At 41.7% G+C, this 25,152-nt stretch overlaps 1 long non-coding RNA gene across 2 annotated transcripts; it reads left to right on the top strand.

Annotated features, from left to right (window-relative positions):
• Positions 1–56: 56 nt before the first annotated feature.
• On the top strand, positions 57–20,107 carry LOC113593159 (uncharacterized). Of its 2 annotated transcripts, XR_008290554.1 has the most exons (8): positions 57–381; positions 5,035–5,170; positions 5,279–5,382; positions 8,465–8,548; positions 9,304–9,388; positions 9,772–9,846; positions 10,179–10,237; positions 19,942–20,107. It is a non-coding gene; the product is annotated as an uncharacterized LOC113593159 (long non-coding RNA). The 2 variants fall into 2 exon arrangements; XR_003413209.2 differs by lacking the exon at positions 5,035–5,170 and having other exon boundaries at positions 61–381.
• Positions 20,108–25,152: the final 5,045 nt, after the last annotated feature.

Genomic DNA, 25,152 nt, shown 5'->3' with positions numbered 1-25,152 from the left:
ATTTTTTTTAACATTTATTTATTTTTGAGACAGAGAGAGAGCACGAACGGGGGAGGGTCAGAGAGAAGGAGACACAGAATCTGAAACAGGCTCCAGGCTCTGAGCTGTCAGCACAGAGCCCGACACGCAGCTCGAATTCACGGAGCGGGAGATAATGACCTGAGGTGGAGTCGGCCGCTTAACCGACTGAGCCACCCAGGCGCCCCTTGGGATGCCATTTTGATGTGGCTATTGTAGGTTTTATGACAGGCCAGCAATTCTACAAAGTTGTGTTTAGTGGAGATTAGACTCAAAATGTCCTAGGCCCATGTGGAAAGCTCCTTTGCAGTAAATTCACCTTCTAAGATGCTTTTGATCCAGGGATACTAATTAACAATAAAGGTATGTTAGATTTACTAATTTTCTCCAAAGGATAGTTCTTCTAAAGATTGGCCCCTCAAAAAAGAGGAATTGAGAATAAGCTCCTTACTCAGCTTAAAATTTTGATGACATCCTCTGAGCCATGTTCCAGCTCTGCTCAGGGCCCTCAAAATGAGTTTTTAGCACTCTCATCTTGGCTGGGATATCTTGGTGCTGGCTTCCTAATTAAAAAGGTGTCTGTAGAATGTTATTTCCTGATTAGAACTCAAACCCTGAGGTTGTAGTAGCTCAGAACTGCAACTCAGAAGTTCATTATACCCAGTGTGTGCTGAATATATGAGAAAGTCTTTTACCTGAATTGTGTTTGTTTGTTTGTTTGTTTGTTTGTTTGTTTGTTTGTTTTGGCCAGGGATTTTGCATTCAACTCTTTGACTCAAGGGTACATGGCTCCTGCATTGATCTGTGGTGGGTTGTCTGAGACCATTGAGGCAAACTTAGGGATCTAAAAACTGACAGCAAAACTACTGTATCACAGCAGAAGGTGGCACCTATTGAAAATCCTTCTATATAGGGGCACCTGGATGGCTCAGTCAGTTGAGCATCTCACTTGGGCTCAGGTCATGATCTTGAAGTCTGTGAGTTCGAGCCCCGCATCTGGCTCTGTGCTGACAGCTCAGAGCCTGGAGCCTGCTTTGGATTCTGTGTCTCCCTCTCTCTCTGTCCCTCCCCCACTCATGCTTTGTCTCTCTCTGTCAAAAATAAATAAACATTAAAAAAAAAGAAAATTCTTGCATAAATGCAGACCATGTTCTCAAAGGAAAAATTGACATCATAGCTCATAATGAACTATTCAGTCTAACCCCTACTTATGTCATTGTTTTTATGTGAAAAAAACAAGTTCAACTCAAGTTCAACTCAAAAGCATTTTGTCCCTAGTGCAACTTTGGGAGAGGGAAGGAATCTTCACCTGTTGTGTTCACACTGAAACCCAGCACTCAGCGATTTGGGAGTCTGGTAAACAGGGACTTCAGGTTTATCCATTTTTGTCCTTTGTACCTGTTACTAGTGCTTCTTTTCATTTTCAAAAGTTCCCAGTTTGGCCAATACAGTGACATCCGTGAAAGATAGGATAGCCAAAATTACCTTACTTCTGAGGCTTTAAGAGCCATAGTGGGTACTCAGGGGAGGAAGGGAGTCTGGGGACCCAACGAATGTCTGGGGAGGGGATGCCAGGAGGTGACTGCAGGCCCCACAGATCTCATGTGATCCTGCCAGTCTGGAATGTTTCTGCAACAAGGGATAATGTAAGTGCTGCTTTCTGCTTTAGGGAAAGTGTTTCCTAAGAGAAGAGGAAGAAAACAAAATAGGGAAAACCTGGGAAGCTCAGCTCAAACTGGGCTTAATGAGTCTACGCCTCTCCTGCCACCAACTCTTCTCCCCTCTGGTAAGAGAGAGGCAGCAGCTTTTATTCACTGAAAATTCTGATGACCACGGGAAGGAGGAAAACACAGCCAGATACTCAGGGCTCCTGTTTGGCAGGCAGCTGCCTTCTCATCCTGGGCTGAAGCTGTTTCCTGCTGAACAAAAAAATGGCTGTGAAATGTCAGCTTGGGAAAGCATTGCTGGGCCTCAGCTTGTAACTCCTCCTCCTGGGGGTTTAGTGCGTGGCAGAGCAATCCTATCAGTTCTGCCAGTGATTCCCCTGCTGTCAATAGGGGTTATCATATCAATAGACCCACAAATAATTGCCTCCACCAACTATTGCATTTCCCAGAGAAGCTAATCCCTAAGGGGGAGGGGGGAGAACAGCTAATGAACCACATCAGAAGGTGAAGCAGAAGGAAAATCTCTCCTAGGAATGTCAAGGCAGCACATGCCTCTCTGTGAGATGATAAGGCAACAGGGTTTGGGACTTGGAGAAAATCTCTAGCTGCAAACAAGACTGAGGAAGGAGGAGAAAAAGAAGGAAAGAACAGAATCGGCTTTTTACCCTGTGTGCCTCATAAAATGAATGATCAAAAGTAAATTACAGACTTGCAAATGAGTGGTTAACGACTGAGACAATATGAGTGCAGAGAGAAGCTCATCAAAACACACTGGGCAAGAGCAAGAGAGGGAAGGACTGAATACAAATGACACTCTATAAAGCTGGAGCATCACAGCAAATGGCCCCCAGCGGAGGGCCAGGGTCATTCCCCACACCTGTTAGGGGCAAGGGGAAACGTGCCGAGGCTCCTTTCAAAGGAGGAGGAGATGAAGAGGCTGTGTGCATGGAGGAAAATAATAAGGGGGAAGCATGGTAGAGAGGAAGGAGAACAATGGCGCAGCAGCCCCCAGCTCCCCAGGGGAGCTGATGAGAACAGCTCTCTCTTCCCTCTACAATGGGATGGGACTTCAGTGTGCAGTGGGGCTGGGGGAGGGTAAGAGAGGCTCAGGGACAAGGATATTCTTTGCAGTCATGCACAACCTCCCACACTATAAATGCCCTGAATGGTGGAAGTCATAAAATGGGGTGAGGTCAGGGTCAGGGAGCCCCGGATTTACTTAGGATCCTTGTGAAGCCCCCTCATCTACCTCATCTTTCAGCTGCTGCTCATTCCACGGGACTTCAAAAAAGTTGGAGAACTCAGGTTCTGGGAGCATTTTAGTGGGAGGGAGGGTGCCAAAGCAGAACATGCCAACACAGTGGAGCAGGTAATTGTAGGGGTGCCACACAGTAACCTCTCCACTAGTTCAGGGCAGGGTGGGGGACCAGAGGTGAACCATTAGAGGTGGCTGCTCTCAGGAAGATGGATACTACTGCATACTGCAAAGTCATGCACACTCATTGGACCATGGTTAATTACGAAACAAGTGATTTTGAAGCCCTAGGATGTGCCAGGCTCTATGCAAGATGCAGAGGGTGCACAAATGGTTATAATTGTCCCTTGTATTTTAGAAGCCTACAGTACAGCAGGAGAGAACAGATATATGAATAAATATTTGCAAGAAATAATTGCAAAAAGAACAACTAGCTGAGCATTGTGGGAGGCTTCACAGAGGAAGTGACATAAGGTCTGGGTCTTAAAGTGCCAGATGAGGAGTGGGGTGAGGGTGGCATGCCAGGAAGAGGATATAGAGGCAAGAATAGAGCATGACGTGTTTAGAAAGTGGCAAGCAGTCAGTGTGGCATGAGAGCAGGAGATGAATGTGGGAGGTGAATCTGGAAAATTAGGATGAGGATAGATTGGGGAGGGTCTTTAAGTTATGCTAAAGAGATTGGATTTTGTTTTATAGGGAAGTCACTGGTGGTTCCTGACTAGGGAAAAGGCATCATGGAATCTGTGGTTGGAAAGCCCTCCCTGGCAGCTGGGTAGAGGATACACACACATTGAGATGCCTGGGGACATCTGTATTGTGGTCATTGGGTACATCTGCTGTGCCAGGTGCCTACCTGCCCATATACAGGGATGAGGCCCAGCAGGTAGAAGCATGGGAGGAGCAGAATTGGCAGGGGCTAGCAAAAGGTATTAGATTTCTCCGTCCCATGCAGGGGAAGAGCCACCTGCTCCATGCAGGTTTGAGCCAAACCACACAGTAGGTTGCTTTTCTACCTGCCCTTTAGGCTTAGGTGGTAAATATTCAGCTCAAAGGACATAAAGTGCAGAACATAAAGAGCTAAGGAAACCCAAAGCACTAGCACTGGCATCTGTCCAGCAATGACCTTAAAAAGCCAAGAAATCAAGAAGTTTTCCAATAGGTTTGAATTTCTGATAAATTAGCAAAGACAACTAAGATGGTCTCTTTGCTCCCCTTATCATTTAAGCATGGCATTTGTCCTGATTTAATTTTCATTCGTTAACATTTGCAAAGGATGTTGGGACTGGAATTTTCTTGCTTTCCCCTACCCTGATACTTAATTGATTCCTATTGATCCTTAGGTCACAGCTTAAGCGTCACTTCCTCAGAAGAACCTTTCTTAACTCTATAGACTGGTTTGGTCCTCTTAATTTTTGTCTGTCTAGGACCTATCTCTTTGACAATAGCCCTGTTTTAGATCTTCTATTTTTTCTCCCTTTCTTTCAACTTCAAAGCATATCTTCCCCATGATACATTCGCCCTAGGCATAAGGACTTCTATATTGACTGATGAAAACCATAAATAAGCAAATTCGCAATACAGTGTTAGGACTGAACATGGCTGTGTGCGTGTTAATTTCTTGCATTTGTTACTGGTTTATGAGGGGGCCTCATCCGCAATAGAAAGGGCTACTGGTCTAAGGAGAAATGGATAGAGATATTTTGACTTAATGGATCTTCCTCATCAACTTTCAAGTTCCATATCCACTATTTAAATCTATTATATGGCCCCAGTGTCCCTCATCTCTGAAGGTGTACCACTTCCAAGGCATTGGCTGGAACGTGTACCCCTAATCCCAATGAATGGAGACTACCAGTTGCTGAAAAGTTTATTTTCCCCTCTTCTTTATACACAATTGTGTTAGGGGAAGCAATGTATCCAAGTATAAAAGGTATATTTCCTAGCCTCCTTTGCACCTGGAGATGGACACATGGCACAGTATGGCCAATAAGATATCAGTGGAAGTCATCAGGTGGGCCTCCAGGAAAGCTGTATAAGAGGGACTAGAGTCAGTTGATACATACACTTTTTGCATTTCCCTCATTCTCGAGCTAGGATGTGATGGTTAGAGCTGGAGCGGCAATCTTGCAACCTTGAGGCAAAATCAAGCAAATTCCACAGACCTCAACTTGGACATCCTTGAGCCACTAAACCAATATCAGCAACTGCCTATATCTGGACTTCTTACTAAGTGAGAAAAATAAACTATGATCTTGTTTAAGCTAACATATTTTGGGATTTTTTCTGTTATATGCAGTAAAACTCAATCCTGAATTGATATACCCATCGTGTTTTGCAGGCATTCTGGTGAGTGAGTCAGCCAAGCTTATGAGTACCTGCAGTATGTTGCACCTCATTAGGTTCTAGGAGATTTCTTCCCTCCAGTGGGATGAGCACCAATAAGTAAGTACACTTGTCTTATCGCCTCTAGTAGGCACTGCCAGACCAAGCCCCTGCCCTTCCTCTAACCCCATTTCATACTGTCCCTTTTTCTTCACATGCAACAGTCTCTAGTCCCACTGATTAAATTTATGGAATATACCTTTCCCCGGGTCACGTTCTTCTTACTTGATGTTCCTCCCTCTGTCTCCATCCCTCCCCCAACTCTTCAGGGTCTCTTGAATCTTACCATGAATGCCATCTGATATCTAAAACAAACCCTTTCCTATTGCCCTCATTATTTCCATCTCAATCCTTTTTCGGTTTGTTTTATTCATGGCACTATCACGATTAAAACTTTTATTGTTTTTTTCTTGTTTATATATTTTTTGTCAGTTTCTTTCTCTGCATCCAGCTCCTTTCCACCCACCCCCTCCAATCTGAGGACTACATGCTCTCTTAGTTTCTGGGGAGCGTCTCACATGTGGTAAACATAAAGGAGATGCTCAGTAAGCACAGCCCATTCTCACTTTGCATGGGTCCCATATTTGTGAATTCACTTGCTCACTAAAATTTATTTGTAACCCCCTAAATTGATACCCGTGATGCTTTTGCAGTTATTCACAGACGTGCAGAACTGTGAAAAATGTGAGTCACCTCATACACATGTTCCCAGTTGAGGTTAAACAAGATGATGCTCTGCCTTCTTGCTTCAGTCCTCTTGAACAAGTGTCTTTTTGTGGTCTGTTCTGTTTTTAAAAATGCTTTTGTGTTTTTTATTGGTGTTTTCCTGTGTAAAATGGCCCTCAAGCATAGCGCTGGAGAGTCACCCAGTGATTCTATGTGCAAGAAGGCTTTATGTGTTTATGGAGAAATATATATGTTTAAGTGAACTTTGTTCACGTATGAGTTACGGTGCTATTGGCTGTGAGTTTGATATTAATGAATCAACAATATATACTAAACAAAGTGTCTCTGAGCATAAAATAGGGTTTTGTATTGATGGGTTAACAAAAATCTTGTGACCAAAAGCTTACAGGAACATAGTCCTGTACTTCCCTTAGGAGCAATGGTTCAGTGCTTTCTAATTCATGTCCACAGTGACTTTATAGAACAGTACTACCACAGGTAACAAGAATGGACTGTATTTGTTGATGAATGCTAATGTTTGTGCTGGGTGTGATGTGTGCACAGGGGAGGGAGAGGGAATTCTCAGCATCATAGCCAATGCATAGTCAGGCCAAGTTAATTCTGCTCCCAAGTTGGCAGATCTGGAGATTGTTTTTTGCAGGTAGAGGGAGGTTTCTTTAATTCTCTTGGCACCATCCTGTAGAAGGACTGTAGCGAGATGCCCCAGAATCTACAAGGTGCCCTGAGGTGGTGATGTTTTTGGAAAGGGAATTAAGAGCCAGCACCTCTCTGCGCCTGCCTATGTCAGACAATTATAGAGAAGAAGAATGACAAGAGAAAATGAAAAGGAAATGGGCTGACAGCCTGCAGAGTGGTATTTCAACTCCAACACAAAACATTCAGTAGTAATTATAGAATAACCTTCATTTAAATGCAAATAAGCCTGTAATTAAGATAAGGGACCTACCATTTGCCAGCGTTTTTGTTGTTTCTTTTTATTTTTTAAATTTTTGGGGGGTGACAATTACAATTTCTCACACATCCCCCTGCTTTATTGATGAGTAGTCATTATGTTTATGGATTGTGTTGTGAGTGCAATATTTGGATAACTGCAGAATAGAAATTAGTGTCACTTACTTTCAGCTGCCCCTAGCAAAAGGAAAAAAAAATGTGTACAGTGCATAATGTTGACATAAGCAAAACTTCCTAAATGGCATGGCCCTGGACGGCATCACATAATGTGCTGTCCCAGATCACCAAGAGCCTGAGACAAATGCACTGAGTCCAGAATTACAGAAGGAAACGAACAGCTTTCTTGATGACTTCTAGCAGAGCTGCTGTGCTCTTGCAAAGCATCTACAAATTGCACCAAGTGTTTTTCCTTGGTTGAAAATGGGCAGAATGAAGGATAGAATTTTTAGACATTTTCTCAATAGGATCTTCAGAGAGGGAAGATGATGATCTAGCCATGGCCTGTGTATTAGTTTGTGACACAGGACAAATTTCTTAGCCTCTTTTGCCAAGTTAATATTGATCACTTCACTTATTGCCTGCTATTGACTCTGATTGACTTACACTCTGGATTAGGAAAAGTGAGATCTCAAACAGACCAAATGGGCTACTTGCTGGGTAAGCAGTTATTCATTCATTCCCTCAACAAATATACCCCTTTCCCCAACATCTTTTCTTTTCTTTTCTTTTCTTTTCTTTTCTTTTCTTTTCTTTTCTTTTCTTTTCTTTCCTTTTCTTTTCTTCCTCTTCTCTCCTCTCCTCTCCTCTCCTCTCCTCTCCTCTCCTCTCCTCTCCTCTCCTCTCCTCTCCTCCTCTCCTCTCCTCTCCTCCTCTCCTCTTCTGCTCTCCCCTACCCTCTCCTCCCTTTCCCTTCTCCTCTCCTCTCCTCCCCTCCCCTCCTCCTCTCCTGTTTCTTCCTCTCTTCTCTCTTCTCTCTCTCTCTCTCTCTCTCTCTCTCTCTCTCTCTCTCATCTACTAGTGCCAGAACTATTTTAGATGATTGGGAAATATAGCAGGGAAAAAAAACGGCATCAATCTGAAATAAGCCATCCAAAGCATGCTGTGGAAAACTTTCACAGGCACGTTTGGCTATTATTTTTGGGAGGTATGATCAACCATTCCAACCAGTCCTTATTGCCACTTTTCCTTAACTCATTGACTTATGTTGTGATGGAAACCTTGCTGGAAAACATCAGAAAGCAGGGTGTTAAAGAGCAGCTGAAAGGTCCAGCAAGTTCAATTTATTCTTTTAATTAGCAAGGGGGTTGTTTTAATAGTCCATTAGCCATCACCTAATTAAAGAAAACTTTTTTCCCCCTAAAATATACAGAACTCAAAGGAGAATTTTCTAAGATGTTCTTTTGCAGAGGTTTGTCAGGTAGTCTAAATACTATGCTATATTCTTCAGGAAGTAGTTGGATAGTTGCCACCTTAACATTTTTTTTTTTAAATTATGTCTTGAAAGGATACAATATTTTTGTAGATTCGTGTGCTAAACTGGAGAAGCTTGGGACAATAAGCTGAACAACATGAGCAAAGCCAAATTCAGGTGACAAATCTAACAAATCTGACTCTGCTAGCACAGTTTTCTCACCCCCCATCCTAACTTGTCCTTTGGCATTTTTCCTTCTCAACACCATGAAGATTTTACAAAAAGTTATGTGCTTTAAATGAACACATCTTTGCCTGAAAGGTGATTCCATAGCTTTCCTTAGACTCTTTGTATCTTTAGTGAGTGTTATCCATTTGTCTGGCTATAGATGTTTCCTAGGGAACCTCAGATGCCCTTGATAGAGTTTACACACTGTTACCTAAGACTGAAAAGTGTTTGATGGATTAACTGGGGAACTTACAAAACTTTAATGTCTTTTTTTAAGTGCCTAACTTTGTATCCTCTGGGGTGATTGTTAACTTCAAAAGCCATTTTAAGGTTCAATAAAACTAATGGAGGTGAGATGGGCCTAGTAAAGCATTCTCAGATTCCTATTCTCACCATTCTTTATCACCCACACAATGAGCTTGCTAAGCAGTTCTGCATTATCCACAGATAATGTACACTCATCCTTCATCTTAAGTCAAATGACACCTCCACCACGGAGCCTTCTCTAATCTCTCCTAAGAACACTAGAATTAATTACGCATTCCTTCTTCCATGTTCTGTAACAAAGACACCTCCTCTTCTTTGCCAAAAAAGAAAAAAAGTGAGTGTTACCCATAGTTCCTTCATATTTCTTGAGATAGAAAATAGATCTTAAAGTTGTTGAAACTTTTGATTTGGTAATTCTATGTTGCTTCTAATTCCAGGGTAGGATCTCAGGGGTGTCCAGCCAGCCTTTCTTTGTACTGAAAGGGGTCACCTTTTCAAGCATTGTATTCACACAGCTTTGAGGTAGGTATCACCTTCTAAGGTTCTTAGGAAGCTTTGAGCTGGGGGAAATCTAATTTCAGATACTCCAGACTTAGGTATTCTGTTTAATAATTAAATAAGGCTATCTTCATATGTGTGTTTAGAGAGAATACCATGAGGTCAATTTGTTTTGGATTCCTCTAGCTGAAGCCAGAGAGTTGAGCAGGGCACCATAAACTTGGGGGGAGGGGGGTGGCCAAGGTGAAGAGGCTCCCCACCTGAGGTGGTCAGTGAGCCCCAGTCATATGGTAAAAGGTTGACAAAAGAGGTGACCATTCAGGACCCCTAAGGAGAGACTTGTCAGTGGATTTTGGGAGAGTTACATATCATAATTTAATTTAGATTTTCCTTTTAAATTTTTATAGTTTATTTCTTCTCTGAACTTCATTTCTAAACCATTACTGTTCTGGGTGAGCTGTGCTTAGAGAGACATAACGGAGGTATTTATGTCTTCACTTTGGGAAAAAAGAGAGGTGGAGGAGGGTTGTGGCAGCCTTGAGAAGAAGCTCTGAGAAATCTGAGGGAATGGGCAGAAAAACCTGGGCAGTAAATTGAAGAGAAAGTTGATGATCAGCTATAAAGACAGATTTGTGCAAGGTTTAAGTACTCCCACTTGGAGAAGGAATTTGACTTCTTGCAGTTATGCAGACAGGGGCTCAGTATAATATTGGGGTTCTATAATTTGGTATCCAAGTGAATGATGAACCCCACCCGCCTTGAGAGGATTTTTGGTGACTTTGCTCATTCTTCTTGTTCTCTGTCTTCTAAACAGTTGAAGATGGATCCAAGGGCCCACATGGAGATCAAAATGCAGCATTTGCTTCATTTCTGGTACATCTAGTTTGAACAATATAGGAAAACTTAGTTACTGTAAACTTTGGGACCTGCAGAATCCTGATATGGGTTTGGACCACCAAGTTGCAACAGAATGAAGTAGAGATGAGCATAAAAGACATTTTTAGATATATGCAAGATACTGCTAATATTTTGGGGGTTTGCATGTATTTAAATTATTGAGAAATGTTCTATTCATATTATATATATATATATATATATATATATATATATATATATATTTATATACACACACACACACCCCAAATATATATATATTTGCCATCCAAGTTCATGGGACTCCCTAATTCTATCCTTGGACTCCTGAGAGGCCTGTGGAACCCAGATTAAGTAGTTCTTTCTTGGGAAGAAATTTCATGAGCAAGAAAAATATCAACAAACATTTTATCGAGATTAAGTAGGCTACAGAGACCTAGACGCCTTAACTACCCACCCACCCCCAGATGTATCTCCAGGGGGATGAAAGTCAATGAAGGTGGAGGAAGGTGTCTTTCTGGCTCCAGGTGCAGATGTTCCACCCTACCCCTTGCCCTGCCCCAGACCCACCCTGATTTGGGTTTTGTTGCTTTCTTTTTTTTTTTTTTTTTAACTTTTATTTATTTTTGAGAGACAGAGAGAGATAGAGCATGAATGGGGGAAGAGCAGACAGAGAGACACAGAACTTGAAGCAGGCTCCAGGCTCTGAGCTGTCAGCACAGAGCCCAACATGGGGTTTGAATCCACGAACTGTGAGATTGTGACCTGAGCTGAAGTTGGACGCTCAGCCCACTGAGCCACCCAGGCGCCCCTGGTTTTGTTGCTTTCTTCACTAGCTCACCATGCCGCCTCCCACAGCTTGCTTCATTCTGAATTCACATTGTTCCTAAGAACAGCTCATTTAGTTTCTCCTCATTCTCTCCTGAAGGGAAAGCAACACAAATATACAAAAAATGATGAGTATCTTTCCAGATGCAGACAAATTCATCTTTTTCCGGGGCATTTTATTTTTACTCTTGGCAGAAGTGGTAGACTTGGTCAGCAACCCCCAAGGATGGTTCATTAGGGATGGGAGAAGGAGCACCCATGATGTTTGCTGTCCCAATCCTTTGCCTGCTGCTGTGATGACCACCAGGAATGGAATACAGTCAGAAAAGCACACTGTTGTTAGGGTGGGTTTTTTATTTACTTTCTTAACAAGCACACTGGAGGAAAGAGTCCCCTCTGTGACTTTGTTGTCACCTTTACCAAATTAGCTGCATTTGGGTATGTCAGGGACTGTGAATGTCAGCCTGAACCATTTAGCTGAACCTGCCTACTATGTGCAGGGCACTGTACAGGATTCTGTGTTGGCTGCAAAGAAGAATTCAGTGATAAATAACAGTCAAAACATCTTGTCTCCTACCATCCCTCTATCACAGATATTGTCACTGTTAATTTTACGTGTCTGCATAGCTAGACCATGGTGCCCGGGTATATGGTTAAACATTCTGTATGTTTCTGTGAGGGTTTTTTTTTTTTTGAATGAGATTAATACTTAAATTGGTGGACTTTGGGCAAAGTAGGCTGTCCCCCATAATGTGGGTGGGTGTCATCCAATCAGTTGGAAGGCTGAACAGAACAAATCTGATGTCCCTCAAGCAAGGAGGAATTCTGCCAGCAGATGGCTTTCTGGCTGGATTACAACACTGAATCCCTCCTGGGTCTCCAGCATGCTTGCCCTCCTTGTGGATTTTGAACTTGCCAGTCTCTACAATCATATGAGCCAATTCCTTTAAATATTCCCCTCTCATACACACACACTATTTTTAAATTTTTGATTGAAGTACAGTTGACATATAATACTAAACTATTTTCAGATGTATAGTAATTCAACAATTATATACATTATGAAATACCATGATAAGTGTTATATTATTGACTGTATTCCTTATGCTGTGGTTTTCATCCCTGTGGCTTATTTATTTTGTAACTGGAGGTTTGTACCTCTTAATCCCCTTCACCCATTTCAACCATCCCCTTCATATCCCTTTGGCAACCTCCATGCTAAATGAAATAAGCCAAACAGACAAAGACAAATACTGTATGATTTCACACACACACACACACACACTATTGATTCTATTTTTTTCTGGAGAACCCTGACTAATAGAGATATTTTACACCTTTGTCTTTCATCTGATTTGCTACTTTTAGGGCACATCTCATCTGCAGGGGAAGTTGTCTATGACAGGGCTCTCCTATAATCTACTTCCTTAGAGATTGGTGGATAAATTAATTTATATCTTTAACAGCATGCTTAGAATTCTGCAAGGAGCATCTAAACTTATAGAAATCATCTTTGATTTAAGCAAAGGAATAAGCAAATGAAAATGATTGTCAAATACTTAATGATTTCCTTTCCTCTGGCATATTTAGGGTAAAGAGTGATTTTTTTCATCTTACAAAATGACTGTTATAATCCCTGGTTACGGAGAAGGGACTAAATTTCTAATATGTCTGTGCAGGGTTTAGAAGAAATAGGGTCTAACTGGTAAACAGGCTTTGGTTTTACTGACTTCCTGCTGTTCCTATTCCACACACACTCCTCAGCAGTGCTCATCCTAATCCATGACTTCAGTTACCAATGCCATGCTGATGACTATTATGACCGAGAGCAGCTCTGAGTCTCAGATCCATATATCCAATGTGTCTTTTCTTCTCTTGGATGTCTCATGGGCCTCTTAGTGTTAACATGTTCAAATCTAAGTGCATCATCTTTGCTGTAAATTCCAAATTCTGACCTCTTCCTGTATTCTCTGACTCAATGACTATGCTTCTGCTTGCTCACTTGTCTAAACCAGAAATTTGGGCTCATTAATATAGCTTAAACCTACATCTACTTCTTCCTCCCTTTTTGATTGTTTTGGTACAGTTCATGATCTGTTCAGGATTGGGTTATCATGGCTGTCTCTTTCCAGCTATCCCCTTTACTCTTTCATTTTACCCTCCAAACTGCTAACCCAGTGACCTTTCCAATGTGCAAATAGTTGTCTAGCTTTGTTTTTTCTTAATGTTTATTTATTTTTGAGAGAGAAAAAGACAGAGTGTGAGTGAGGGGAGGGGCAGAGAGAGAGGGAGATACAGAATCTGAAGCAGATGCCTATCTCTGAGCTGTCAGTACAGAGTCTGACGTGGGGCTCGAATCCACAAATGGTGAGATCATGACCTGAGCTGAAATTGGACTCTTAACTGACTGAGCTACCCAGGCACCCCAATAGTTGTCTAGCTTTTTAGAGTCCTATAAAGACTTTCTATCAATTTAAGGCTAATATTTAAACCTCTCAGCATGGTGCATTAGCCATTGCTGCATAATAAATAATCCCAAGGCTTAGTGGTTTAAACCAATAAACACTTACTATGTCATATAGTTTTTGAGTATCAGGAATCTTGGAGTAGTTTGGCTGTAGTTAGTAGTTAATAATTCTAGCTCAAGATGTCTCATGAGGTTGAAGTTAATCTGTTCGCCTGGGCTTCAGTCTCTGAAAACTTGACAGGGATTGGAGGATCTACTTCCAAGCTCATTCATGTGACTATTGGCAGAAGTCTTCAATTTCTTACCACATGGGTCTCTCCATTGAAACATGCTTTTCCCAAAGGGAGTATCTGGGAGAGACAGAGAGGTGGGGTAAGGGGAGAGAATGAGAGAGTGAGGGGTGGGAGGAGCTCAAGATGGAAGCTTCAGTCTTTTATAATTTATTTTCAAGTGTGATATACTGTCATTTTCCCTGTATGCTGTTGTTCAGACAGACCAACCTTGGTAGAATGTAGGAGGGGACTACACAAATGTCTGGAGACCAGAATGTAGGGTTCATTGTGGGGCCATCTTGGAGGCTGACTACCATATATGGCATTTAGCAACTTTCAGAGATCTTGCTTTTGCTTACTTCTCTAGGTTCTTTTCTTATTGGACTTCTCGCACTGTGTCTTTAGTCATACTAAACTTCCAATGAATTGTATCTTTCACAACTCTTTGCCATTGCATGCTATACCCTCTGCTTTAACATCCTTTTAGCTCTCTTTATTTTTCCTGATGACTCTGTCATGCCTTTTATGAGTCCCTACCATGAAAGGGCCTCTTGTGACATGCTTTTCCCCCAACTATAGGTTTTTCTCTGTGCTTTCACAGATCCCCACATCCACCTCTATCATACTACTTTAAAATCCATCATAATTATTGGTTTATGAATCTCCTACATTCTACTGTGATGTTTCTGAGTTCAGAGGTGGTGGATTTTTTTTATCACCCATTTTATTCCCAATATCTCTCAAAATACTGAAATGTAATAGGAGTTCAATAAATGTGTGGTGAATGAGAGAAGAAATGAATGCACATTTTGCTGCAGAATATGAATTACAGGGAGAAGGGAATACAGGCTCTTTTGTCAAGTTTTACTATATTTCACAGTTTTATGGGTCAGGAATATGGGAATGCTGTTCTTGGCAATTCTGCTCCATGTGGCATTGAATGGAGTTGCTCAGTGGTATTTGGCTAGAGGATGAGCTTGTCTAGAAAGTTAAAGATGTCTTCTCTCCTGTGACTGTCACCTTACTAGCCATGGCTAAAATATTTGGCTTGGCTGTGTGTGCCTATTTGGTCTCATCAGAACAGCAACTTGGGGTAGTCAGAGTTCTTGTAGAACAGCTAAGGGGTCCTTGAAAGATTTCCAAGAGAGCCAGGAAGAAGCTGCAAATCTTCTTCTGAGCCAACTTGGGAGCATAACTTACATTGCATTTTATGGGTTCAAGGAAGTCACAGAGCCAGCCCATCTTCAAGGAGAAGAGACTAGAAGGTCACGAGCAGCAGGTGGCCTGGCTCACTGGGGAGCCAACTTTGGAAATTAGATCCTGAAACTATAATCAACTATTGTCATATATATTTTACCTATGCTAAGTTTCTCTGCTATTATCTTGAAAGCACAATTTTCAAATATTTCAATCCAATTTTTATTAATAAGAAGGAGAAATGAGGGCTTACTATTATACATTTAGGTCAATGTGTAGCTGGATAAAAGTTGTATCTATAGAATCTTGACCATAAAATACATGTCAGCCTTGAAGGAAGTCTATACTGACATGACAGAGGGCTCTGTTCTTCATACTGCAGCATTTCAATTGATGATTTGATAAGGATTTTCAACTGCAGTGGAATCGTTTTCCTAGGGATGTTTTGGAGGTGCATAGGGTTATTTTTGATTGTCACAAGGACAATCAAACGTTGCCACTAATACTTAATTGCATCCTATGATATACAGAACAGTCCCATATAGCAAAGAATTATCCTGTCCAAAATTTCATTGGAACTCCTATTGAGAAACACTGAATACATAAAGATAAGCCTCCCATATTTGCTAATGTCATGACCTAATATGATTATGATAGGAGAATATTGGCTCAATAGCAGATTACATGGGGAAAGAAAACAGATCTTAGTTGGATGCAAGATTAATATAAACCAACACCATGTGTCTGCCAAAAATTATTGTTATTTAAAGCTATATTTAATAAAAGTTTCAGTTCAGAACACAAAGAGCTATATTGATAAAGATCTCAGGCCATTATACAGTGGTCAGAATGCTCGTGGAGTTTTACGGTCGCTCCCAGCAACCTGGTTTTAAGAGTGGCATAGATAAATCAAAGAATGGCCACCAGGAGAACAAAGAGTCTAGAAGCTATGCCTTATGAGTGGGAAACAGCTATTTTCAACTATTTGAAATATTGTGTGGAAGAATGATTAGGCATATTCTTTGAGATTCTAGAAAGCAGAGTTAGGATAAATGAAGGAAGACTTTTCTAATAATTAAAACACTTTGTCAAAAAATGGAGTGTTATGCCTTGTGGGATAATTAACCCTGGTTGAGAGTCCCTGTAGAAAGTGGACTGCTTTAGCCCATGGGTGCTTTTAAATGAGCTGAATATTATGAAGGAGACTCCTGTATAGAGTGGGACCCCTAAGTCATCTTCTATCATTATTATTATTATTATTATTATTATTATTATTTTATTATTATTATTTTAGGATTCATAGACTCATATTCATGAAATACTTGTGGACACTGCTTCTCTACACTTTTTATAATAATGCCTTAGTTCATAATGCCTTTCTTCAGCTTTGTAACTGCAAATCAGTCCCTTAAGCTATCTAAACTTTTATTTCTTCAATCATAAAGCAGGAAATCAGAGTGCCAGCCATATATTCCTAATTGGATAGCTGGAATAATCAACTTACATAATAGTTTTAAACTGTAAAGTGTATGAAAATATAAGAGAATATTTTGTTTTCCACAGAGGCTGTGGACAATGTGTCTTATGTCTGAGAGAAATGATTTAACATTCTTTTTGAAGGCCATCCAAATGACTTGTAATTGTTCTCCTTTTTTCTGATAAGGTGTGAAGGTCTCTAATAGCTGTCAACAAAGTGTCATGTGGAGTGATTTAAGTAGCACTTACTGTTCTCGTATTGGTTGGCCTTTATTTGGTCCAAACTTTTGAACAAGGAGGAGACAAGAAGGGGTGAAGGGGAGGGATGTTAGATAAGCTTTTACTTAACTGATGTTTATTTTGGGGGGGGGAATGCCATCATCATTATCTGTGAAAAACAAATGTGTGTTGGCATCTGCTCTTTTTTGAGATGGCTCCATAGTTAATGGAACTGTCCAAATTCCCCTGTTTGTTACAAGTGTTCAATAACAAAAATTCAAATGAGTAAATTTAAACATCAAATAGGCTGTATTCAATGATTCATTAATTGGGCAGCATCCCATCTAGCAAATAAAAAGGAGCTCCATGGAGCTGCAGAAAAGGAAAGTTTTTTACAATTTTTTAATGTTTATTCATTTTTCAAGAGACAGAGCGCAAGTGTGGAAGGTGCAGAGAGAGAGGGAGACACAGAACCCAAAGCAGGCTCCAGACTGAGCTGTCAGCACAGAGCCCAGTGCAGGGCTCAAACCCACAAATCATGAGATCATGACCTGAGCTGAAGTCAGGTGCTTAACCAACTGAGCCAGCCTGGCGCCCCCCAAAAAGGAAAGTTTTTAAAGGCAGAGAGGGAGAGGAAAAAAAAGGAAATGATTAGCAAAGAATGCATTGTTTCAGGCAAGGTTGCTTTCCTACTGGCAATGGACTAGGTCTGTCAGCAGACTACCTCCTAGTGCTGACCAGGAAATTCCAGGTTGGCTGATTGTAAGTCACATTTCTGGGAGAAGCTGAAGCTACCTTTAGGGCAGGTATTAGGTCTTGGTAGGGTTTAGGATATGTGACTCTGTTTTGGCCATTTTTAACACAATAAATTATGAAAAAAAAAGAACACATTGACTTAAACTACATTTTGTTGTTGTTGTTATTTTTAAGAGATACAAGTTAGCCGAATCAGCCTCAACAACCCATTCTAAATTCTAAGAAGAAAAAGCAAATTAATGTTCATTTAATGTTTAATTAAATTTATTATAGCTGGTATGCTGGTTTTAGGTTGAATTTATGGTATGCTAATGTTAGAGTTTTATGTGTTCTATGTACACTTTATAGCACATTGGGGTCTCTTGCATAATCAACATGTACCATATACTTAATGCCCATTTTATGTGAGTTGGAGCACATTTTACTATTTTAAATGATTATAGAAGTTTATTGTTATGTTTCTCCCCTTATATCATATTGTTAGCGCTGTCTATGATTTATTTGATGCCAAATTCTTGATGTGGAACACAATTCCCAATTATAGCAATCTTCCTATAGGGAGAATGGTATTTGGTTTGTAACAATCCACTTTAGCATGAGATTTTAGGAATGCAGTTACAAAATAAGGCAACGGTATGCATTTTTCACTAGAGGTGAAATGTTTGCTGGTTTGTTTGTTTTCTAAAGATAAGGAGGATATATACTAACAGTAGAACAAAAATAAGCCCCATAGAAGTAAAAGTGATTATTGTTGTCTCTGTGGACATGACTAGTGTTGGTTTTCACTGACATCCCATTTAGAGTTACTCCTTCCTCTACACTTCTGCTAGTGTTCTCACATCAGGCAGCTCTCCAGAAAGGAATTTGTAAGAATATCTTGTCTAAGACCCACCCTGCACAAACAAAAATGCTGAGATATGGAGTGCTCACCGAAGTGACTTGCCCTGGGCCATAGAGCTGGTAAAGGTCAATGCCACACTTGAAATCAGATCTTTTGGAATTCGAACCCAGAGCATTTTTTGTGATTCACATTTTTCCTTATTATCCTGGTGCCTTGTTGCCAAGCAAGTGTTAGGCGTCATTGTTTACCTGATACCAGATTTCTGCTGTGGAAATGCCTCTCTCCAACCCCCGCATTTCCTCCTGTCTGGGTGTTCTGATCATAATCAATAATCTTCCAGTGCATCCAGTAAAGTCTGGGAAGTCCAAAACCTCTGCAAGGAAAAGGAAAATGCCATTTTGCCAAAGGAAATCAATATGACTGATGCCCTCACCTCCAAGGTATACCCCTTGTGATGATTGCCCCTCATTCTCTGACCCTTCCAGGCCCAAGGTATCCCACACCCAGATTAACTAGCTCCTGTACACTTATTTATGTGCCATCAGCCAATATCCTTCAGCAATAGCAGCAGCAACCTTGATTTGTTTTCCCTTTTTATAGCTCTGTTGCTGGAAAAGGTGGATGGAACATTTAATTTGGCATTAAATTCTATTCTGGGGCATTGTCCCCTGTGGCAAAGGTGATGTGGATGGTTTGCATTTATGATTTTGCTCAGTTCAACTCATTTTTATGCTCAGAGAAGAGTTTCTGTTCAAGCTTTTCTTGCTTCTCTTGCAGTTTTATTTCTGATTTCATATAGACGATTTCATAGAGTGGAGCAGCCTGCTTTCCCTTTGTATTCAGACTACCATTTTTCCATTAGAAGTGTTGGCAACAACCTTGTTTCTGCATATACGTGCAGCATAGATAGCACATTTGAATTCTGAGTGTAGCTCTATTCTTGAGGGATGTGGTCTGTGTCAGGGCAGACATGACAGGGAGCCAATGTGCATGCCAGGGAAAGGGATTCATCTCAGCTCTTCTTCTCCTTTTGCATTTTTACCTCTGATTTCATGGTGACTGGTACAGTGGTGGGTCTAATTCTTTTCCCTTTCTTTATCCTTGAATCACCTTCAGGAGAGTCGACAACCAGCTTGCTCTGCGTATTAGTCTGTTAGAGCCAGAATGTGCTGGAATTTGCTATCAGTTCTCCCAAGGTGAGATCTCTTCAAGCCTCATGGCTTTGCTGAGTGGCTGCTGGCCCCCAGACCTGCCTGCAGTCCCCATCTCAAGACCCCACAGCCTTCCTAATTGCTGGTTTCTTTGCTCAGAAGCACCCTCTGCCCTCGATTTCTTTGGAAGGTGGCCCTCTCTCCTCAGCACTGGAAATCAAATTCTTTCCCCAAAACAGTAAAAACGTGTGCCCCCAGTTTCCTACCCCCACCCCAGCACTGACCACATCATCCTTTCCCTGGCCTCTGTCTCTTCCTTCACATGCATCCCTGGCCAGGAGCAGTCTGTGTGTGGATGTAAGGGTCGCAGGGGCAGAAAACCAAGGTGAGGAGAAGTGAGATGCTGAGGCAAGAGAGGTTTCTCAAAAGAACTGAAGCCCCATACCCTACCTCTTGCTCCTTCAAGCATTTCCTGATCACTGATTTTTTTTTTTTAGGTTGATATTTGCAAAACCTTTGGTTTCTGATAAAGCCTTTGTTCCTTATGTTTGTGGGAGAAAAGGAACAAAAAGGGAGAGAGAAACACAGTTAAACAGCATATCCTACACATATCCCAAGGCTTTTGAAGACAAAAAGAATTGTACAAAATAAATTGCAAAAGAAAAATAAGGAAAAAAATAATCCATAATTTTTCTCTATGCTTGACCTATTTTTACAATTGTGTTGTTAATGAATGTGTTTTTTTTCTTATGTAGCTTAGAACATGGTTAACCAGGTTAGCCAGTCAGGTGTCTGCATTCAGACAGACCTCACCACCCTAGAACACTCCTAGGCACACTACTGGATTAGAACCCTCAAAATCCACATCGTAGACACTGAGAGTGATTCCAGCATAGACCACTAGATGGAGCCCTTGCTATGCACAAACAGCCCCAAGGGCCCTGGGGTAACCAGTGAAGCCTTTAGCTGGAGGGCAGCATTTTTAAGAGTGGTACTTGGTTAAGAGAATCCATTTCTCTTCCAGTTAGTCCAGAAGCCCAGCTGCTATTGCAGGTGCTCAAAATTTCTCAGTATGTGGATTCATACATAGTATCCTTAAACACACACACACACACACACACACACACACACACACACATTACCTTTACCAAGTATTTATTGGAGGCCTGGAAGAGTCCCACTGGCATCCTCCATCCCTCCAGGCTTCCCTGCAATTGCTGGAAGCTTCCCATTTTGGGGTGAGACTCTCTGGCTTCATGAACACGCAGCTTCAATATAATTAGCTGTCTAATTGCTCACCGACACTGAGCCCATGTGTGTGTTACTAATTATGATTTATTTAAAAACCCTCTGTTTGCCATTCTTTGTTCTCTATTTCCTCTCTATTGAAGGGCCAAGGGAGGGATTTGATTTGCAAACTGTTCTGAATGGTAGGCTTTAATTTCTTCTGTAATATCTGGACTTCTCTTTCCAGTTTCAAAGTCTAGGCAGCTTCTTATACATGATTCCCAGTGTGCCCGCCTTCTACTTGCCCACAGTAGGTATAAAGACAGGTGTGGCTGCACTATCTGGAAATGTAACCACTGTATTGAATATCACATTAACATACCTGCCACCCCCCAAATCTGTATTTCTAGCACAGTTACTGCACCCAAGCATCACAGCCATATATGCAGTTGTTTATTGGGCATCTCCACCTAATTATGCCAGTTCTAAGTCAACATGTGCAAAACTGGGTCCTAAAGCTTAGGTCAAACCTGTTTTCCTTTTACACCTCATCTTGTCCTTGCTCTTCCTCACTCCCAGTTTCTATCTTCAAGTCTGATTAATTTTACTTCCTCATATCTCTCTATCTGTCCTACCTTCGCTGCTACCCCTGCTGCTGTGCTTGCCCAGAGTACTGTGATGGTGCCCCCAAGTTCAGTTCTGACTCTCACTGTCCATCCCACCCAATCCACAATTCGGCCAGCTGGTCTTCCTAATGCACCATGTGCTCAGGTCCCTCAAAGCCCCCAAAGCCCTAGCTGGTCTTATCAGTGCTTTCCCCAGGTGCACTCTGCCCTGCCCCCTCAGGAGCCTCACCTCTTGGGGCTCCTTACACACCAAATGCTCCAACCTCACCCATGCTCCCTCAGGCCATGAGGATATGCCTTATCCTCATACCCTGCACAGACATATCTGCTCTTTGTTCAGACATTTTCTTAATCCCTCTGTCTAAGCCTTACCTGGTCCCAGGTACAGGTGTTACCACAGTTCTGGGCACATTTCCGTCAGAGCCCTGATCACCTGTCATTGCAGCTTTCCTTCTTTGTCTTCCCTTCCACACTGCAAGCTCCATGAGGCCAGGGACTGTCCATTCAACCCACAGGCATCCCCAGTGCCTAGCAAAGCACCTAATAGCAATTCAGTGAATGCCTAGTGAACAAACAGAAAGCACAACTAGCATTAACACTGTAGTGTGGTAATGCTAATCAAATGCCAGCTGGTGTTTGCATGTGTGTGTGTGTGTGTGTGTGTGTGACAGAGAGAGAGAGAGAGAGAGAGAGAGGGAGAGAGAGAGAGAGAGAGACAGAACACAAGAGGAATTCTAGGGTACACAGCAGGTCTTCATTCTCTCCCTTTTAGTTAATTATTATCTAAATGAAGACCCGCGGGGCACATGGCATTTTGCTTGCAGCCTGAGGAAGGCTATCTACAAAGTTAAATATTCATAAAATGTACAGACATCATATACAACAAATACATGCCCTGAAGGTGAGAAGAACATTTGATAAAGACCTGAATAAGTAAGGACTGTTAATCAGAGACTAGTAATCAAGAGCCCTGTATTCTAGATAGACTTTAGTCACTCTCCTGTAAGTTCTTATCAGTGACAAAGAGGTGCAGAGAGGAACAGAGATGCTACTGAAGGTACATTCTGGCTTGAAATGGTCAAAGTTAAGATTGGAATGTGGATACAGTACTTCTTGAGTATGATGAGCATGGAAAAGTGGAGAGGCACTATCCAGACCCTAGAACACACTGCCCAGCTCAGCGGCATGCCCTTGGCAGTCAGTCTATCTCAGCCCCTTAAGGCTCCATCTCAATTGCAGATGGCTGGCTGCCTCACTGGTCATGCTGTTCCCAGAGCAGCCCACATCTGGTGACAGAGTCAGGTGGAGGCATAGTGGCCCAGTCATCCTAACCTGAGAAGGACAACACTGATGGGCAAAGGTCACTCCAAAGCTCCCTGGGGGTTTGCTGAGGCTTTGAAGGGTCTGCATCCCAGTTGGACTTCCTTCTTTCCAACACTTTTTTTTTCTTTATTTTTGTAGATGTTGACTACTGACTAATATATTATACTTTAAATTCCATTTCAGAGTCTGTTTTAGAGAATCCAGCCTAGGATGGTACTAAACCAGGATATAGTTTGCATACTAAGATGTAGTTTGTGATGAGATTTTGGAGTTGGCTCAACTCACTTCTTGGCTAGCAAGAGGACTCTTTCACTGGAGGCAAGTGGGCCAAATAGAGTCTCTGGCACAAAGTGGGGGTCCAATGGTTACCATTCACTGGTGGTGTACTGGCTGAAGGGAATGCACAATGGGAACAATAAATACATCAGGTGTTTGAAAGGTGTGGAGAAAATATTAACTCTAAGGATAACAGGATTGGATGGCTATTGCTAAGGGTTATTGACGCTTCACAGAGTGAAAATAAACAGCTGAGAGTAACAGGCAATTGAAAGCCAGGTGTGAAAGCCAGAGGGCGTCTTTGGTTGCATACAAAAATTCTCTAGCAGGTGGGCTGGGAAAGCTGAGGACTAAGCCCAGGAATCTGAGGGAGAGCAGCTGAGCTCTAATTACTGAGTTAACAACCCAACCAAGGCAGGTCTGTTACATCGTGGGAAGGGCTCCGGTTATTAATACCTGTGATTCTGATTGGCTGACCTGGAATGACAAAGATAGGAAATTGGAGACTGAGAAGGCTAGGGTAGGAGCATGTGAATCGGCATATGGAAGTGAATGCCATGTGTGAAAATCTTTGTATCACATGTTAATGCCCACCAGAGATTAACTGCCAAGGAAGAGGCACATAACAACTGCCAAGACAAAATGGAAAGTTGACATTAGCCACGGGTATATAGATGAAGGGGTCATGGTGGCAAGGATGAAGAGTGTGCATAGGCACAACAACAGGGATTCCCACTTACCAATTCTGATTTCTGCCATTGCTGAGTGCTCAACCTGCCAGCAACAGAAAATAATGCTGAAATTTCAAAATGGCAGGATTCCTTAAGGAGACCAACTGAACATTTGAGGGTAAGTTGGCCACCATCTTATACTGTTCTCGCTTCTATAACAAAAATACCATGGCGTTGGTGGTATAGGGGTAAGCACAGCTGCCTTCCAAAAATACCATGGATTGGCTTATGAACAACAGAAGTTTATTTCTCACAGTTCTGGAGGCTGGAAAGTGCAAGACCAAAGTGCCAACAGATTTGGTATCTGATGAGAGCCTGTTTCCTGGTTTATAGATTCCTATCTTTTTGCTGTGTTCTCACATGGCTGACATGGAAAAGGAGCTCCCTGAAGTGTCTTTTATAAGGACCCTATTCCCATTCATGAGTATTCTACTCTTATGATCTAAGCATCTCCCAAAGGTTCTACTTCCTAATACCATCATATTGGATGTTAGGGTTTCAACATAAAAAATTGGGGGGGGGGATAAATATTTAATTCATTCTAGCTATTTTCCATCCTGAAAGAGCCTGGGTTTCATCTTCAGAGGAATACACATATATTTTAGTCATGGATTTACCTTTCTGGTCTGAAGGTCTCAGCAAGCACTGTCAGCAGACAGTATATAAAGAGTTTGATCCACCAGTTCTGAATCCCACATTTCCTTGTGCCAGGGTAGGAAATCCAATTTACAGCAAAAAATGTATAGAGTGGTCCCATTATCATGGGATACATTAGACATCACATTCAATACTACCAAGATTCTGTTGAACTGATAGACCATTGGGATGGCTTGCTAAAGGCATAGATGAAGCATTAGTTTGGAGCCATCATTATGTAAGAATGAGGTGCCATCCTCTGATATGCATTGTATCCACTGAATCAAAAATCTTTATGTAGCACTGTGTTCCCAACAGAAAAAAAAAAAAAAAACAAAACATGAGCCCAAGAACTGAAAGGTGGAAGCAGGACTGACTCCACTAGGACACCCTTAATACCCACAGGGGAACTTGTACAACTCTAGACTCTTCAGGGTCAAAGGTCCTAGTTCCCCTAAGGATATACTTTCACTGGGAACACAGCAAGATTTCCAATGAATTATATGTTATGGATTTACCATTGGCCATTTGGGCATCTGTATTCATAGATTAATGGACAAGAAGAGGAGACACCAAGTTTGCATAACTGATCCCAATAATCACGATTGGATAGAGGTGTTGGATACAATGGGGCCAGGGAACAATATAGGAGATATTTCTTGGTATTGCCTTGTCTAATTGTGACTATAAATGGACAGGTCTAGCAACCCAGCCCTGAGAATGGCATGGTGACCAGGATCCTCTTGGATGAGAGTCATGCAGCTAGATAAGCCATTGTGGCCAGCACAGGGAAACACATCACCCATATTCCCTTCAGGAGAGACTTATTGCCTAGATGTGAGACAGATATTTTCCCACCCTCAGATTCTCAGGGTCCATCTCAGCTGAA

Source organism: Acinonyx jubatus, chromosome D1, assembly GCF_027475565.1.
Source record: "Acinonyx jubatus isolate Ajub_Pintada_27869175 chromosome D1, VMU_Ajub_asm_v1.0, whole genome shotgun sequence".
Taxonomy (NCBI): Eukaryota; Metazoa; Chordata; class Mammalia; order Carnivora; family Felidae; genus Acinonyx; species Acinonyx jubatus.
The sequence above is the reverse complement of the archived record's forward strand: the minus strand, read 5'-3'. Positions and strand labels throughout refer to the sequence as shown.